Source organism: Crocuta crocuta, unplaced genomic scaffold (assembly GCF_008692635.1).
Source record: "Crocuta crocuta isolate KB4526 unplaced genomic scaffold, BGI_CrCroc_1.0 scaffold143, whole genome shotgun sequence".
Taxonomy (NCBI): domain Eukaryota; kingdom Metazoa; phylum Chordata; class Mammalia; order Carnivora; family Hyaenidae; genus Crocuta; species Crocuta crocuta.
This window is the reverse complement of record NW_027529175.1, coordinates 4,465,934-4,484,021: the sequence shown is the minus strand read 5'-3', so window position 1 is coordinate 4,484,021 and position 18,088 is coordinate 4,465,934. Positions and strand designations below refer to the sequence as shown.

The following is an 18,088-nucleotide window of genomic DNA, read 5'->3' as shown; positions in this document are numbered from 1 at the left end:
GACCCGGAGCCCCCCTGGAAAGGCCCCCAGGCTGCCGGGGCTGCCCCCCCCCCAACCCCAGGCACACATAACTGGAGGCGTGGAGGCGGCCGGGCTCGGAGGCGGTTGCTAAGAGACTGACATCTCAAGGCCAACCTCCAAATTGGAGGCTAAGACTCAGTCAGAACCCGGCCTCCTTCCGTGGCCCACGGAGGCTTCAGAAACCAAATCCCCAGGGGCCACCCGCGGCTTGCGGGAGCGGAGGGCAGAGCCGGCCGCCAGGACTGGGGGCTCGGCCGACACGGCGCAGACCTCAGAATGGGCACCGACAGCGTCCCCCCCACATCCTCCCTCCGCGGGCAGCCTGGGGGACAGCAGGTGGCGGAGCTGTGTGCACCCCGGGCGGCCCCATCAGTGCCCCGGAGCCCATCCCAGCACTGCGGAAGGTCGCCCGCGGGCATCAGCGGGACAAGGGTCTCCCCGGGCGCCAGGGCTGACCGTGCGCTCACAGGACGCACGTGGGGCCGCCTGCATACACACGTCCGCACAGACACTAACATTGGGGCACATGTGCACACCCCCTGGACGCACACACAGGAGAAGACGCACGCGCACCGCACACGCACGCACGCACACAGCTGGGCCTCCCCAGGTATATTTCTATTCCAAGATGTCCCCTTCCGTCCCCTCTCAGCTACCGTGTGCTTTGTCCAGAAAGCCCTTAACGTCCCATCTAAAATGTCAGGTTTAGGGGCGCCTGGGTGGCTTAGTCGGTTAAGCGTCCGACTTTCGCTTAGGTCATGATCTCGCGGTTCGTGGGTTCGAGCCTCGCATCGGGCTCTGTGCTGACTGCCAGCTCAGAGCCTGGAGCCTGTTTCAGAGTCTGTGACTCCCTCTCTCTCTGACCCTCCCCTGCTCACGCTGTCTCTCTCTCTCTCTCTCTCCTAGAAATAAATAAAAAAACATTTAAAAAAAAATGTCAGGTTTATCAGAAATACTGTTGGGGCGCCTGGGGGGTTCAGTCGGTTGGGCATCTGAGTTCCGCTCAGGTCATGACCGCACGGTTCGTGGGTTCGAGCCCGGCGTCGGGCTCTGTGCTGGCAGCTCAGAGCCTGGAGCTGCTTCAGATTCTGTGTCTCCCTCTCTCTCTGACCCTCCCCTGCTCACACTCTGTCTCTCCCTCTCGGTCTCGAAAATAAATAAACATTAAAAAAAATTAGAAAGACCATCCCTGTAACCTTCAGGTGAGGAAACCGCGAGCTCCTCACCGAGCGCCGTAGGCGTCTGTGGCTGCAGCTTCAGTGGCCGAATGCGCGTCTAGAACGCGAGCTCTTCAAAGTCAGAAACCGAAGCTTTCCCACGTGCGCACCCAGCACTCGGCCCACGGCAGGGTCTCACCCACTGTCCTTCACGGGTCCTAGGCCGATCCCCTCTCTCTGCCTCTCCTTTTGGAAAAGATAACGATTTTTTGCTCATTTTGCTTATTTTTTCCCACGCGTTTTGTTGTTTTTAAGTGAAATATCATAATGTTCTTTACAGCCGTTTTCTTCACAATGATCATTCAGCGTGCTCCAAGCCTCAGTGCATAGCGGTAAGATTTCTAGAGGGTCTCAGATCAAAATTTATAATTTAATCTTTGGGGGTGCGGTCAAGAGCATCAAGTGAGCAAACGACGCTCGGTATGTTCCTGGGGGTCCGTGGGAACTAGAGGGTGGGGATTCTCCAGGAAAGTCTGAGGACAGACTTCTGGCCTCTCCTGGAGTCCCCCCCCCATTCTGCCCTGGGGTCCGGCCCCCACCTCCTCCCTCCTAGCTGGTACCCACCCGCGTGAGGGGTCCTGGAGGGTCCCGGCTGACTTGCCCCTTCCCCACGATGCTTTGCTCTGGCCTTTCTGGATGGGAAGGCCTCCCGGCACCCAGTGTCCCAGGAATGAGTGGTTCCTAGGGTCCCTCCGGGTCTCTGGAAAGAAGCACATCTGCATCTTCAGGGGGAGACTAACGGCGTCAAAGGGACGTGGATGCCCCAGCCTCCTGAGCATCCCGTCTCCCTAGATAAAGAAGCTGCAGCGCCTCCACCAGCCATGGTCCCCTCCTGGCGGGAGGGCCGTTTGTGCCGAGCAGGACCTGACCACAGTCACTGCCCTGAGCGGGCGCCTGGGGGTCTTAGGACTCATGGCCGACGCCCAGGCGAACGAGTTCCAGGCCGGGACCGGCTGTGCAGTTTCGACGTCCGGCTCCGTGGCCAGCGCGAAGTGACGTGGCTCCTCCGAGCCTCCGTTTGCTCGTGTGCGTCGTGGGAACATCCACGAGCCTGTTTACGTGGAGATAAGTCAAGAAAGTGGGTGGCGATTGGTCGAGGTCTTCAGGGCCATGAGACTCAGGATGGTGGAAGCTTCCAGATAACGCTCATGCAGGAGTCCCCCCACGAGGGTGCAGTTGTGTGCGCACAGGGGGTGGGCGGGAGCTCCTGCAGGGGTGGGGTCCGACCTCGTCAGCAAGGGCAGGGCTGCCCGGGGAGGCGAGGAGCTCTGCAAGCCGAGGCTGGAGGCCCTGACACCTCTCTGGGCTTCGAACACCTGCTAAGTGCCTTCTCCGCACCAGCTAGGCCACTCCCCCCTCCATGGTGCAGGGGCCCCGTGGACCCATCCTTCGCGGCGCCACCTGAGTGTCCTCAAGTGCAGGGCGGTGCTCCCTGGCTCGCAGCGGGTGCTCAGCAAACGTGCAGCGGAACAAGAAGCCCACAGGCTGGGAGGCAGCGCGGTGCAGAGGCCAAGGGCATGGCCTTTCAGGTCCCACAGTGTCTGGCAGAGAGCAGATACCCATGAGATACTGAATGAATGATTCAGCCCACGAATGAATGAACGATTGAACAGGACAGATCCTGGTCTACATTTACTGTTAGTGGTTCCTGGGTGAGTTATTTCACCTTAATGGGACTCAGTGTTCTCATCAATGAAATGGGGGTAATAACACGCATCTTGTAAGAACACGGTTGTAGAAATGTAGCATGCCGGGGGGCGCCTGGGTGGCTCAGCTGATTAAACGTCTGACTCTTGGTTTATGCTCAGGTCATGCTCTTGAGGTTCCTGAGTTCGAATCCCGTGTCAGGGTCTGTGCTGTACATGCGGAGCCTGCTTGGGGTTCGTTCTCTTCCTCTTTCTCTCTGCCCTTCTCATTCTCTCTCTCTTAAATAAATAAATCAACATTAAAAAAATTTTTTTTTAATCTAAAACAAATGTAGCGTGCCTGGCCGAGGGTCCAGCACATGAGAGGTACAGCAATTTTTACTTTACCTCAGTTCCCCCGAAGGGTTTGATTCCCTCGCTCAATCCAGTGATGGGTTTGGTGGTGATGTTCATGGACGGAATTCTAAGAGGTGCTCCCGGTGTGGAATCACACGGCGTCCAGCTCCCAGACGTGGCGTAATCACCCCGAGCATGAGCGTCCAGGGTCTGGGAAGGCGCTGCCGCCCTGGAACTTTCTCACCCATAAAACTGCAGGACGTCCATAGCAGCCTGCAGAAGGAGCGACTTTTTTCCTCCAATGAAGGGATCGCGCGGCTCAGGGAGGTCGAGGCATCCGCTAGCATGGTGTGGCCCACGGGCCTGTCTGACCCTGGAGAGGGGACCGTCCCCCCGAGCGGAGAGCAGACAGGTGAGGGCGGGCACGGGGCCGGAGGAAGAAGGGTAATGGCGCTCTGTCTCCCGGGAGGCCGGCTCCAGCGGCATGGCCAGACACCTGCCTGACTTGGACGCCTTCCATGTCGCAGGGAATGCGTGAGTCACATCGCCTGGGAGACCCAGTGCTGGCCGGGGCTCCCGGGAACTGGGGGGGGGGGGGGGTGCGGGGCGGGGGGTGAGTGGAGGGTGGGGNTAAAATGGCCACAGCCACTTTGGTATTTCATTCATTCAATTCATTTGTTCACCAATTAATTAATTAATTTGCACATTTGACATCCACGGAGCCTGGCTCCCGTGTTGGGCCCAGAGCCAGGACCTTGGGACAGAAATCAGACGGGGCCCTGGGACCAGGCAGCCCCTGGGACCTTAAAACAAAATGAGACCTCAGAGCACAGCATACAGACTCACAAGGAGTTGGCGGTCTCAGCTCACTTCCTGCAAGTGACGGGGAGCTCACTACCTATCTCTGCCTGTCGAAAAGTCCTTCCTTCCTTCCTTCCTCCCTCCCTCCCCCTTTCTTTCTTTCTTTCTTTCTTTCTTTCTTTCTTTCTTTCTTTCTTTCTTTCTTTCTTTCTTTCTTTCTTCCTTTCTTCCTTCCTTCCTTCCTTCCTTCTTTTCAGTTTTGTCTATTTATTTTGCTATTACAAACAGCGCTCCCAGAAACATTCTGGCATATAGTCTCCTGGTGCCCGTGGACAAGAGATTCTCTAAAAAATATTGAAGTGAAATGACTCCTGCTCAGCTGCACATTTACACGATGATGCCAAGTCGCTTTCCAGAGAGATTGCACCCAGTTACGCAATTTGCTGTTTTATTCATTTCTAGAAATTCTATTTGGTTCTTTTTCAAATCTGCTCAAGTCATTTTTAGAACTCCTTGCTCTTAACTCACATTTTTCAATTCCCTCCTTTTTTCGTTTCCTCAGTCACACTGCACGGACTTGCCAGGTGCCTTCCTCTGATGACTCTGCGGCCGGAGGCTGCTGTAGCGTTGACTCGGCTGCACACGATTTCTGTCGGTTCTTACTCACGGTGTTCTGGTTCCTGGTGTGTTTGGTGACTTTTCTCCATAAGATGCTCACTGGTCTTGGCATTTCACCGTCCTGTTTGGTTNGCTGATCTTCCCCATCCTTTCATAAAATAACCGTATGTGCTACTCAAGGTCACGGTCTAGACCCATTTCTCTCTTGGGTTTCCGAGGCTCATCCGGGGTCACACTGCTGGTTGGTGACAGGCATAGACACTCCGAGCGTGTGAACCCCAAGCACAGCGATGGTCCCGCACTGACCGGCACTGCGGGCCAAACCCCGTGGCGGGTGCTGGACGTGCTCTATCTGACCTCTCTGTTCCCACAACAGCACGAGGCTCGTCTCAGCCCTTTGGAGGATGAAAAAACCAGGTCAAAGGCACCAGCCCCAAGGTCGCGAGCTGGGGGGGCTGTGCCCACGGGCGCCCCTGGGCCCCCGGACGTCCCTGCCGCCATGTTGGGAGTTCGGTATTTGTTCCTGCTGTTATTGTTTTACTTTCCTGGCACCAGAGGGGCCAGGGCCTCCCCCTCCCCCAGCTTAGGTCCCTGCCTCGGACGCCCTGGAAGAGCTGGCTTGTCCCTTGACATGACGTGGCCCGTGCTGCCTTTGCTCTGAGTTACAGACAGGGACAGCCCCTGCCTGTCCAGGCGCCAGACGCCGTGCACATAGGGTGCAAGCTAAGGACAGGGTGTCGTAGTGGGGGGCTCTCTTCCAGCAGGGGCAGCCGCACCCCCCTGCTTCCTCCGTTTGCAAACCTCTCCTGGACACATGCTCTCCCTGCCTCTCCTGGGGGCTCAGGAGGGGGTCACCTGCCTCAGCCTCTCACCCTACACAGCTGGCGCCATGAGACCGGTGGGTCCCTGCCTTGCTGCCCTCTGGCCTCAGCCCACACCACCTGCCACCTCCAGATAGAGGTGCAAAGCTGTAGTGTTGTAGCCCGCCTGGGAGAGGGCAAGGAAGACTTCCTGGAGGAGGCAGGCTGGGCCCTGAAAGATGACTAGTATGAGTAGGATGGGTAAGTTCTCTCTCTCCGAGCCTGGTTAGTTTCTGCCTGACCTTCAGATCTCAGTTCAAGCATCACTTCCTCCAGGAAGGCTTTCCTGATCTCACCCACCCGGCAATCCCCTGTGACAGATGACACTGTGTCCTTCTCCTTTGCAGCCTCTGAAAGCAATGAAAGTGCATGGTCGATGTCGCTCCCGCCAGCAGACTTTGGGCTCCAGGAGACCAAGGACCATGTCACCTTTGGCCCCAGGAGCCAGTGGAAGCAGCTACTGATAAGAGCACAAGCTCCATCACTACCTAACGACGGGGTGAGGATCTTCACCTCTCTGGTCCTGTCTTCTCATCTATAAAAAGGGCCCATTGGGAGGCTTGAGCGGGGTAATGGAGGCACAGTTCTGAGTCTACAGCCGGCGTTTGAGAAGCGTTAGCAGTTTTTATTTCTAGATCCATGGCTGGCACAGACCACGTGCCCAAAAATATTTGTCACGTACATGCATGTTGTTGCTACATGTATTATTCCCCGGAACGAGGAGGGGCTCCCTCAGGGCAGAAGGAGGGTCAGCACCTTGGGGGCCGAGGGGAGGGAGGCCCGGGGGCGCAGGACGCCCTGTGACCCGCGGGCGGGGTGGGGCAGGGTGGGCAGGTGTCTGGAGGGGACACGCGGAGTGGCCTGGGTGACCCTGTTCTCCCCGGGGNAGAACTTCCGCCCAGGCGTCCCCGCCGAGACCAGGATCCCGCTCCGCGTGCCCCCCACTCCGGTCCCCGCTTCCCGCCTCAGCCGCGGAGCCCTCGCGCGGGGCTCGTCCTGCGCGGGGAGCCGGCAGCAAGAGGTGCCAGGTGGCTCGGCGACTGTCGCGCTCGGAGAAATTGAGTTCCCGGCGAACTGTCCAGTTGCTCAAATAAACCGGCAAACCGGTCGGGGACATGCCGGCAAATCTCGGAGGCCAGGGCTGGATGACAGAGGCAGAGNCACCAACCCCCATCCAGCACATTCCAGCTCTGTCTGCTCCAGGAACCCTCACATCCACAGTCTCTGGGGGTCTCTTTCCCTCCTTCGGCCAGCCCTCTGGGCGTGTTGTCTACACTCACCATCCACACTGCCGCACCCCACCCCCGGGGCGCAGGGGCGGAGGGCAGGGGGCTCAGGCTCCAGACTGGGGGTCCCAGGTGGCTGCCCAGAGGGCTCCTGGAGCCGGACCCCGCCGCTGCCTGGGGCTGTCTCCACTGTGTGTGTGTGCCTCCCGCCCCTGGGCCCGTCTCCAGCTGTTGGGGGGGCTAGAACTGGGCCACTCTCCCGCGGAGCACTGTCCCAGGAGTCAGCGAGACGGACAGGGGCGTAGAGCGCCTGAAGCAGGCAGCCACTGCCGGGTCCCAGCCTCCCCCTCAGAGCCTGAGCCAGGGCTTCCCGGCTGATGCGGTTGCTGTGGAAACCAGGTCCCCAGGCGCCCCCCCGCCCCCCCCCGCCCCCAAAGCTAGGGCTGGAAGGTGGGGGGCATGGGGAGCGCCGGGTCTGGGGCTACGCCGGCTGTGTTCCTACCCCGCCCTCTGGGCCCCGGTGTCCCCCGCCCCAGGCAGTGAGAACCCCCTAGGGGCCCAGGCTGCGGCAGCTGGCTCTCTAGGACCCCTCCTCCCAGGGCTGCACCCTCAGACCAGGCTGCCACAGCCAGGGGCAGGGAGGGGGACTCGGGGGCCCCGGGGCTTCCAGAAACTCACCGGGCAATACACAGAGCACCAGGTCCGGGACGAGTCTGGTCCAGAGAAATTCTCCGAGTCTCCGCCAGCCTCTCGCCCAGCAAGCCGTCCCCGCGGCCCACATCCTGGGACGCTGGGGGTCGTGGGATTTCCCTGCCTGCCTTGCGCTGCCTCCCCCCAGAACCAACAGTCCTGATGTCCTGTGGCCTGGTCTCAGCTGAGCTCTGGGAGCAGAGAGGGGAGAAGGAAGGCTCTAGAAGCTTCCCTGCACAAAACACTGGCCAGAGGCTCTTCAAGATTCCTCTACACGAGTCTCAGGGAGCTCAGCCTGATCCTGGCTGCTCCTAATTGCGCCTGAAAATCCTGGAGATGTGTGCGCGCCTCCTCGGCAGGGGTCGGACCTGAGAGCCCTCTCTGCAGCTGGCGTCCGGCGATCGGAGCCCCGGAGCTGGGCGGCCTGGGCGGTGCGCCCCACCCGCGGCACAGCGCTCCACATGTGCCCCGTGCTGTCTCAGCCAGTCTGGCGTTCACACCTCCCAACGTCCCAGGGAGGCAGGCAGGCAGGGACGGTCTTGCCCATTTTACGGGTGAAGAAACTGAGGCTCTGAGAAGGTTTGCGATCTTGCACGGTGAGGGCTGGATGTGAGGTTTGCGTCCAGGTCCAGGGCGTCCCCCGGGCACGTGTGGGCCATATGTGCATTTCTTCCATCCATTCATTCCAACTGCTGACAGTCACACCGTGAGGGTCCCCGTGTGCCCGGCCTGGGCTGGGTGCGGTGCAGCGGGGGTCCTAAGTCACCGAGAGAAGAACCGCCCCCTCTAGTCGGCCCTTCTGAGCCCCCCTCCACCTGGAAAGAGCTCACCCCCTCTTCCCCTGGCCGGCTCCCACTGACCCTTCAAAGCCCGGATCTCTGACTCTGACCCGGGTCCCACCACCTATGGGGGCAAACCAGTGTCTCGATTTGGTGACATGGCGGTGGGAGGGACAGGCGGGGGTCACGTTCCACAGACCCAGGGAGGAGCCTGGCTCTCTGGGGAGGGGCTGGGAGCCATGGATAGATTCAGAGCGGAAGCAGCATGCTCCGATCTGCATCGTCGAAGGATGACTCTGCTTGTCGTCACCGCTTCCACCTGCCCTGATAATCCGGCCGAAGGATGTACTTGTCGGGGCCTCTGTTTCCCAATAAACGGGCTTGGGATCAAAATGTGCTCACAGAGTCCTGTGTCGTTGCGGCTTAAACAGACATTCCCTGAAAAGTGGCTTCTGGGGCGCGTGCGCTTGGAAACACGTGCCTCTTTCTTATGGGGCTTCCTTCCCTGGACACAGGGCGCGGCCGGCCCTGAATCTCTGTCCCTCACGATGCTCTCCCGAGGCTGTCATCATCATCCCGGCAAAGTCCATGCCTTGTGAGCGGCCGTGCCGGCTGGGGGAGGGACGATGAGCCCACGCGTCCCCGAGGGTGAGCTGCGGCCCCCTAAAGTGAGGCTTGGGGGCAAGGAGCCACAGCCCAGGCTCTGGGGGTCTCTTCACGCACTGACTCACGATATGACAGCACCAGCCGGAGGTCTGTGTCCCCTGGGAGAGTCCGAGAGCCCCGGGGGAACGGCCAGTGCAGGGGTGGTGGGGGGAGCTGTCGTACCCATTATTTCCTCCTCCAAACACGGAACCTTCCGTGACCCAGGCACGGACAGCATGGCAGGGGCTGGGCGGGGGGGGCAAGCTGACTGCTGGTGGGGGCATCCTGTGCGTTGCCGGGGAGCCTGGGGCACCCCGAGTGCTCAGAGTCCCGGCCGCTTCTGGGTCCCCAGGTGGGCATTCAAGGTCCTCTCACAAGTCGTGTCTCCGGGGGCAGCCTGGGGACTCGGAGCTGTCAGCACAGAGCCTGATGCGGGGCTCGAACTCATGAATCGTGAGGCCACGACCTGAGCTGAAGTCAGACGCTCAACCGACTGAGCCCCCCCCGCCCCCCCCGGGCTGAAACTCTCGGCCGGTGTTTCTCCAGCAGCTGCTCCGGGTTCGGCCCCGTGCGGGGACCACAGAGCCACGCGAAGGACACACTCGGCCTCCAGGAAATTTCCGCACCGGGGCTGGGGGTGGAGCGCCCCAGAGGACAGATAGGCCAACCGAGAGACGGACAGATGGATCCATCAATGAGGCAAACAAGACAAGGCGGTGGAGGCGCACTAAGCCCCCCCGGAGGGCCTGGTGCTTCCGCCCGGAGGGAAAGGCGAGGATCACACGGGGCTGTGGGGAAGGGGCTCCAGCGGGTGGAAGGGCAGGCGCGGCGGCCGNTGGTTGGGAGGTCTAAGCAGCCGAGCCGCGGTCACAGCCCTGCAAGGAAACCGCTCCCTGGGGAGACGCAGAGTTTGGGTGGCTCGTGGTCTTAACTCCTTCCTCACACCTGCTCATGCCCCCACGGGGACTCTGTCGCTCCCTCCCTGAGCCCAGACACGCTGTGGACGCCCCTCAATCCATCGACCCGGAGAGGTTGGCACCCGCCACCTGCATATTATCACCAATAGCAGGGTCAGGAGGGACACCGGCCGCGAAGGAGACACAGATCATGGGCTGAGGGTCAATCAGACCCTCTGTGGGTTCTAGGCCGGCCTCCGTCCGCTCNCAGCTCGATGCTTGAGAGCCCAGCCCTCGCTGGACAGATTTCCCGGCTGAGAGAGCCGAGAAGTTGCCATCTGCTCCCTCGCTCCAGCTTGTCACTTCCAGTTTAACAAGCCCCCAGGTGACGCCGCAGCCCCAGCCCACTGCGCCCCGCGGGCCAAGCTTCCTCTCCTCTCCGGCGCCTCCACCCTCCACCCGCGGGGCTTCTGGAACACAGCTCCTGTCTGGGCCGCCGGGGTGCTGTCCCAGGAGGCAGGGGGCTGGGGGGGTGGGGTGCCTGACCTGGGTCACAGCTCCACTTCTCACGTGTGCCGTGACCCCCAGCCGGGGTCCCCTCCCCGGGGACAGCAGGCCCAGTGGTCAGACCGCACAGAAGTGTCTCCCTCCCCAGACCCTTCCACTCACGAGCACCGGCAGCTGAACCCCAGCCACGCCTGCCCCTGTCCCGTCCCAGCGCCTCTCGGGGGCCTGTGGCCACTGTCCCCCAGACGGCTGATCCCTAGATCCCCTGCTCAGAGGCTGAGATCTACTCCCCTCCCCCTGCCAGGATCGATCTCGCTCTCTTAGACCAGCCAAGGACCTGGGCACGGACTAGAAGCTTCTGGAAGTAAAGCCTCGGCCTCTGGGCCCACGGCCAACACCCACATCCTTGAATACCCCCTTCCAACGTCAACAGAATGGGCGGAAGCAGCTCGTGGGGCCCTTCCTGCAGCTCATCCCCTCCGGTAACTTGTCTCCTCCTCCAGCTCCTCCCCTCCTGAAGATAGTCCCTTTGAGCAGCTCCTCCCCTCCTGAGCTCGTCCCCTTCTGCCGTGTGTCTACTCTTGCTCCCACAGCCTGGCTGCCCCTGGGCGGGGACCCAAGCCACTTCCCCTCCCTGGCGGGTGTCCTCACCTGTCCACGGCGCGTGGAGGGCCTGTCCACGGGAGCGCCGTGGCTTAAACGAGGGACACGAGTGAAGGCCCTGGCCGACCTCCCACCGCGTCACTCGGCGAGCGGCTGACTGCAGGCGGTTAGCGAGCGTCCACTGGAGCCGAGCCCCGGCCGGAGTGAAGGCCGGAAGCACAGTAACTATGGACACTCACTGAGCGCTTGCTGCTCACGGCCCCCCTGAATTAGGTCACCTGCCTCCTCAGGGCCCATGGCCGCGTCCACTCGTGTCCCGATTCCTGGGGCAGCACCGGGGCTGCCGTCTTGGGCACCCACGCTTCTGTGGCCCCCGGCGCGTTCTCCGGTGCTCACCAGGGTTTGCTGAGTGATGTGACGCCTGCACGGCACTGTGAGCACGAATCGGGATGGAACGTTACTCAGCCTAAGAAGGACGGGAATTCTGATTCCAGCTACAACGTGGAGGAAGCCTGAGGACACAGAGCTCGGTGAAATAAGCCACTTCTGTGAGGTCCTTAGAGGCATCGAGTTCATAGGTGCGGAATGTAGATGGGGGCGCCAGGGGCCGGTGGGAAGGGGGGTGGGGACCGAGCTTCTGTTGGGGAAGACGAGAAAGTTCCCGAGGCAGATGGTGGCAACGGCTGTACAGCTCGTGAACGTGCTTAGTGCCACCGAGCTGTGCACGTACAATGGTCAAAACGGTACATTTTTTAAAAAGTTCATTTATGTTTAGATGGGGCGCCTGGGGGGCCCAGTCAGTTGAACGTCAGACTTTGGCTCAGGTCATGATCTCACAGTTTCTGGGTTCGAGCCCCACATCGGACTGTGCACTGACAGCTCGGAGCCTGGAGCTGCTTCGGAATCTGTGTCTCCCTCTCTCTCTGCCCCTCCCCCGCTCACACTCTGTCTCTGTCTCTCTCTCTTTCTCTCAAAAAAAATGAATAAAACATTAAATAATAATAAATAAATAAAATAAAAGTTTATTTAATTGTAGAGAGAGCAGAGAAGTGTGAGCAGGGGAGGTGCAGAGAGAGAAAGAGAATCCCAGGCAGGCTCCACAGAGCCAGCGCAGAGCCAGACGTGGGCCTCGATCCCATGAACTATGAGATCGCGCATGACCTGAGCCAACATCAAGAGCTGGACGTTCAACCGACTGAGCCACCCAGGTGCCCCCAAATGGTAAATTTTATGTTATGTGTCTTTTTACCACAATTAAAAATATATTAATTTTTACAAAGAGAACGAAAGGGGACCAGGCTTTCACAGGGGACAAGGAGGGACAAGGACATTTCTCGAGCATCTATTGAATGCCAGGCACTGGACCAGGGTCAGACTCAGGCACAGGGGGTCACCACCGCTCCACAACCTGGAGGCAAACTTGACAAGGGTCCATTTTTAGATGTTTCTAGAATCCAGTTGCTTCTGGAGTCTAGAATCTAGACCATTAGACCACATACTTATGTTCATCTTCCTTCCCTTCCAGGTCCTACTCAGTCCTCCACTGGGGCACTCTTCTTCCCTGGACTGGACAGTGAGACTCCTGTTGTTCCTCTTTCCCTTTTTGCCTTGGCTGCTAGGAGGCTTGGGGTAGAATTCCATCTTCACCCACAGTCGCTGGATGACCTGGGATGGGGGTGTGCTCCTGCTTCTCCCTGCACGTGGTTTCATTTTCCTGTTTCTACTTCTGGTGATTCTATGTGGGTGGTTCCCCTCTCAGCCACCCAGGCTACCTCGCTGGCTCAATCCATATATCATCTGCCTTCTCTGCCCCCCACTTTCTGCTTCTGCGAGCACCTGACCACCCCCCAGTCCTCCAGACCCCTCCTGCCTCCTTTACTCCTGTGCAGATTGTTCCTGCAGCCATGCAGCCGACAGCCTCTTCCCGCCCTTCTTTGCCTCCCTCCGGTCCTCTCTCCAAACATTGCTTCCTCCAGGAAGCCCTCTCTGCCCAAGCGGAATGAATAAGTCCCTGCAGCCTCTGCAGTGCCGCTGGCTTGAGTTTACTGGCCCGGATCCCTGCTCGGCCACAGGAAGCACCAGCGGACAGGCTCAGCAGCCCATTCAGCTGTGGGTCAGCCCAGGGCCCGGAACATGTTTGTTCAGCAGTGAGTGAGTGAATGAACGAATGAATGAGTTAGAAGTCACCCCACTGCCTTCTGACAGATTCTGAAGGATTCACATGACAGAGGCTGTCGTCAGGGCCTGAGAATGCAGCCAACCTCTCTGTGCACCCACAGCTGAGGAGGGGAGAATCGTGCCCGGTGGGCGTGCGTCCGGCCCCCGCGGCTCTCCAACGGGCTCCGCGGCTGGACGCCGTTCCCGAGTCCTGAGGCCGGGGCCCTGCTCCCCCAGAAAGCGGCCACTCCCTGAGGACAAGCTCCGTGCCAGGCAGCAGCTGCTCGTAAAGGCTGTTGCATGAAGCCCATAAGAAAAAGGGAGACAGAGCAAGAGAAAACGGGCTTGAACGATGCGCTTTACTACGGGACAGGCTGACACGGTCAGAGAGCCCGAGACAGGTGCTCAGCTGTGGCGTCCGTCGGGAAGGGGAGAGGAGGTGAGGCGCGCCCCCAGCGCACACCCGCGGGAGGGCCAGGAGGAAGACGGCGGCCCGGAGAGAGGAAGGGGCGGCTGGGGTCACACATCTGGTGGCCAGCAGGGCGAAGAGGATGCTCAGGAGGGTCTGAGCCCAAACCCAGACGCGGGACACCACCGACTGCCTCGGCGTACGCGCAGTCGGAACCATCAGATCTGGGGCGCCCACAGGCCTCACGGCATCCAGCCCCACTCAACAGATGGAGAAACTGAGGCCCAGAGGGGAGAAGAGGCCTCCCAAAGGCCTCACGGTGGGGGGGGGGGACCTCCCTGCCTCCCAATAAATAAAACAGAGCAGCCGCAGTACGACGGTGCTGAGTGCCACTCCCAGAACCCCACCAGGCTGTGGAGTTCGCGTTGGGGCGCTGGAACGGTGTGGGGGGGCGCCTGGAGCATGATGGGCCTGCGGAGACGACGCGGGAGGCCCCCTGGGGTCAGAGCGAGAGCGGACCTGAAAACCAGGGCCAGGAGTTTTGACCAGGCTGCAGCCACCAGTCACGAGTGTGAGTGGAGACGGAAGGAGAGCCTTCCGTGTAGCAAGCAGGGCACGGGGGACGGGGGGCTCAGGGCGAGAGATGGGGCGTCCAGGGCGTGGGATGTGCTGGACCCCGAGGCCAAGTAGACATTCAGGCGGAGGGGCTGAGCTGGCGGTCGGAGGAGTCAGGATGGGGAGGAGGCCCTAGGAGGGACGAGGTGCCCAGGCAGGGCGTGCAAGGAACGGGAAGTCCAAAGACTGGGCGCTGGGACTCAATGTTGGGGTGAAGGGGCCCCAGCCCTGCTGCTGAAAGGCCCAGCGGGCAAGAAGTGTCCGTGGCGTGGGGACCCCACTTTACTTCTGGTGGCAGAGGCGTGGCGTGCCTGATGGAGACCCAGGAAGGGGGGAGGCGTGGGGGATGCAGAGTCGGGGGGAAGGCCCTCCCGGGGGGGGGGGGGCTGGTCTGTGTCGGGGGCTCCAGACCAGGCATGCAGAATTCGTAGGTGAGCAGCAGGGACCAGCCTCACCTGGTGGCTTCCAGAAGCAAGGCCAGGGCTGAGCGGGGGACCGGGGAGGCTGAAGGGGGGGCGTGTTTCGGGCTCTCGATCTCACTCCCGCCCATGGGGACAGAGCTGGGGCCCTTCCTCCGCTCCTAACCGCGCTCCGTGCAACCCGGTCACCCCCGTGTGAGATCTCACGGGCTTCTCCCCGAGTCTGGTGCCTGCGCAGCCCGAGGCTGCTCTGACCGCGAGGGCTCCCTCATCGCTCGTGAGGCTGAACCCATTTTCTTTTTTCTCTCGTTCCAAACTTTACCCCTTTTTGTATGGTGCCGCCTGTGCTCTGTTTCCCACCTTCCAGAACATTCTCTGCGGAGGGAGACCGCCAAGCTTCTGCTGTGTTTGTCACAAGCCTTGTTCCTTCCTCCAGCAGAGGTCTTTTTACTTCGTTTTTATTTTATTTTTATTTTTATTTTTTTTTTTGCCAGATAGGAGTTTCCTCCTTGCAGGCAGATGGTCTCATCAGTGCCTCCTTGGAGGAAGTCTCGGCCTGTGGCCCCTGCAATAAACACCCACCCTCCGGGCCACGGCCCGTCCGCGGGCCCCGCGACCCACCGGCTAATGCACACACGGCGCAGCCCTCTAGCCCCCAGGGTGGGCCACCTGCAAGGTGTGGCCGGCCCCGGAGCTGCCCGTGGGATTGGCAGGGCCAGGCTGTCACTCTGCCCAATCCTCCTCACGATAGAGCCACGTGCATCCGTGTCCTGAGGCCGCTATAAATAAGTGCCACCAAGCGAGCTGCTTAAAGCAACAGAAATCCACCCTCTCCCAGCCCAAAGGCCAAATTCAAGACCAAGGTTTCGACAGGGTCGTGGCCCCTCCCAGCTCTCTAGGGGACAATCCTCCCACCACGTCCAGCCCGGGGTGGCTGCCGGCCCTCCTGGGCCTGTGGGTGCACCCCTCCGCCCTCCAGCCTGGCCGCGTGGCCTTCTCTCCTCTCTCTGATGAGGACACTTGTCATTGGACTCAGCGCCCACCCAGATAACCCAGCGTGATCAGCTTGAGATCCTTAAATTGATCGCGTCTGCAAAGAAGGTCACATTCACAGGTTCTGGGGGTCAGGACATGGACACATCTTTTGGGGGGGCACCATTCAACCTGCTAGAGGCCCCCACCCCCACTCCGGACGCCTGTGCTAAATCACATCGTGGTTTGCAGGGAACCCAGCCTGAGATGCTATGCCTTCCCCAGACTTCTGGGGCCAAGGGACACTCCTAGGGGGAGGGGCCAGGGCCCGGGCCCTCGCCTGTCTGGCCTTGTGAATTGGGGTGAGGCCCCTCCCTGCTCAGAGGCCGCAGGTTCCTGGCTTTTAATGAAGGGATTGTGCGAAATGCCCCTCGGGACTCCCCGGGGACCCTGTGACCTGACGGTGCTCACTCACCCATCGCCCCCCCCCCAGGCTTGAGTGGGCACCTGGGAGCTAACCCTCTTCCCTGGGAGGTGGGCCTGGGGGAGAGCAAATGCCCTGAGGCCTGGGAGCTGGAGAGCCGAGACCAGGCTCCGCCCAGCCCCCCGCGCCCCCGTCCCCCGCCCGATGCCCCAGAATAGCTCTGATGTAATTCGTAATCATCCTTTTCCCCACAATGAGAGCCACCAAGGGAGAAAAAAGGGGTTTCTCTTCTAAAATTGCTTCTCCTCCTTCTTTGACAGAGTCCGTGGTGTGGTGCCTGCACGTAATTAATTCGCCGCCCGGTGAACGGCAGGGCAGCCACTCAGGCTGGGAGAGAAAGCTCCAGAGAAAAGCAGAGAGGACACAGTTGCGGCTGAAAATGAGTTCGCCCATCGCCCAGACCTGCCGCAGCTCGCGGCCCAGAATAAATACATACAAATCCTCACTCGCCAGAAGCGCGGCCTTGCTGGCAGCAGCGGGGGGGGGGTCCCCAAGGCTTCCACCTGCTTAATGCGCATCAGCGCAGAGACCCGAATAAGTCCGACCGAAGGGAAGCTTTTAAGGTTTCCGTGTGATTTCTCAGGCCCCCCAGAGGCAGGGACAAGTGTTTTACGCCAAGGGCAGCAGCGAGAATTTTCTGGGCGGTGGATCAGAACAGCTTAGTCGTAGAGTCCGTCTTGCTGCTGGCGTTCTAGGTGACCTTGAACGAGGGCATGCCGAAGGTCGGCGTCCTCTTCCCTAAAGTGGGGATGAGAAACTGCAAGTCGATCGTGAGGACCAAAAATGTGCTTTGAAAGCCCTGATCCCTCCTCTCCAGCAATTAACTCGGCTCAGCCGGGACACCGCGGCATTAACAAGGCAATTCTTCGTCATACGGGAGGCTGGACCCAGCCCTGACCACCGGCTATCAGGGCTTGTGGACACGTGTAGCCCAGGGGCGCCGGGGGGCTCAGTTGGTTGATCGTCCGACTTTGGCTCAGGTCATGACCTCACAGTTTGTGAGTTTGAGCCCCGCGTCGGGCTCTGTGCTGACAGCTCGGAGCCTGGAGCTGCTTCGGATTCTGTGTCTCCCTCTCTCTCTGCCCCTCCCTGCTTGCACTCTCTCTCTCTCTTTCAAAAATAAATGAATTAAAAAAAATTTTTTTTTAAAGTGTAGACCGTTATGTGACAGAATATGATGTACCCAATAAAAATCTTCCGGCAGGAAGAAGACTCAGGACGCGGAGCAAGGTGTCTCTGTCCAGAGCGCCCCGCGGGGGAGGGGGCAGACATGGACCCGTAGGGCGGCCCCGCGTGGCCCTGGCCCAGCCCCTCACCCCTGCCGGCGGCTCCCGGCATCCATCCCCCCCCTTACCATCCCCCAGCACAGCCTCGTGAGCCCCAGCACAGGGCCCTCTGAGGGGGGCTGGGCACCCGGTGACCGAACGAGACCGGACTTGAGAAATAACGGTAGTCACGGTTGGCGAGCATGGATGTGCCCGCGCGGAGCCAAGACCACACACCTCGTGTGTCAAGATGCCACTGGCTGGAGGCGCTTGTACTTCACGCACAGCGAAGGGATTCTAAAATACTGACAAACGGGGGCCCGCGGCTGGTGGCGAGGCGCATTCTGCTTTCCGAGGCGTTACGGGATGGATCCCGGAACACATTCAGTGTCCTCTACTTACCCATCTGTCCTGCGGACCAGTCCTCGAGTGCCGGAAATGCTACCCCCGATGTACAGACGAGAAGACTGAGGCACCGCCTGGGTTACTGTGCTGGCGGAGCTGTGAGCTGTCCTGAGGCCATCTGCACCCCGCAGTGCTGGCTCCCTCCACGGGCGCCGAGGCTCTGGGGCAGTGACGTGGGGGGTTGAGGAGGGGGTGAAAGGGGCAGGGGGTGACTTAGGAACCCGGGCAGCAGGCCGGGAGTCTGGGGGAGACAGCGCGCCTCCCTCTGCTGAGCGCTCCAGCCTCCTCAAAGGAGAAGTGATCCTGGAGGGCTCCCTGTAACCAGCTAGGGGCTGCCTCACACCAGAGGTGGCGCTTGCCTTGGATTCTTCCGGAGCTGGAGGCTGGCGGGCCGCCTTCATCTCACACACCGGCTCTAACCGACCCAGGCTGCTGGGGCTGCGCTGAGACAGAGTCTGAGGGCCAGTCTGCACCCGGTGGGAGAGCTTCCTGGCACCGTCTTCGAGGGCAAGTTCGA

General features: G+C 60.5%; 1 long non-coding RNA gene across 1 annotated transcript in view; it reads left to right on the top strand.

Moving 5' to 3' along the window:
- Positions 1–6,171, top strand: part of LOC144226463 (uncharacterized) — a 16,960-nt gene extending 10,789 nt beyond the window's left edge. The window contains exon 4 of the long non-coding RNA XR_013333647.1: positions 5,847–6,171. This is a non-coding gene — a long non-coding RNA (uncharacterized LOC144226463). The remainder of the gene's footprint in view (positions 1–5,846) is intronic.
- The last annotated feature ends 11,917 nt before the right edge of the window (positions 6,172–18,088 follow it).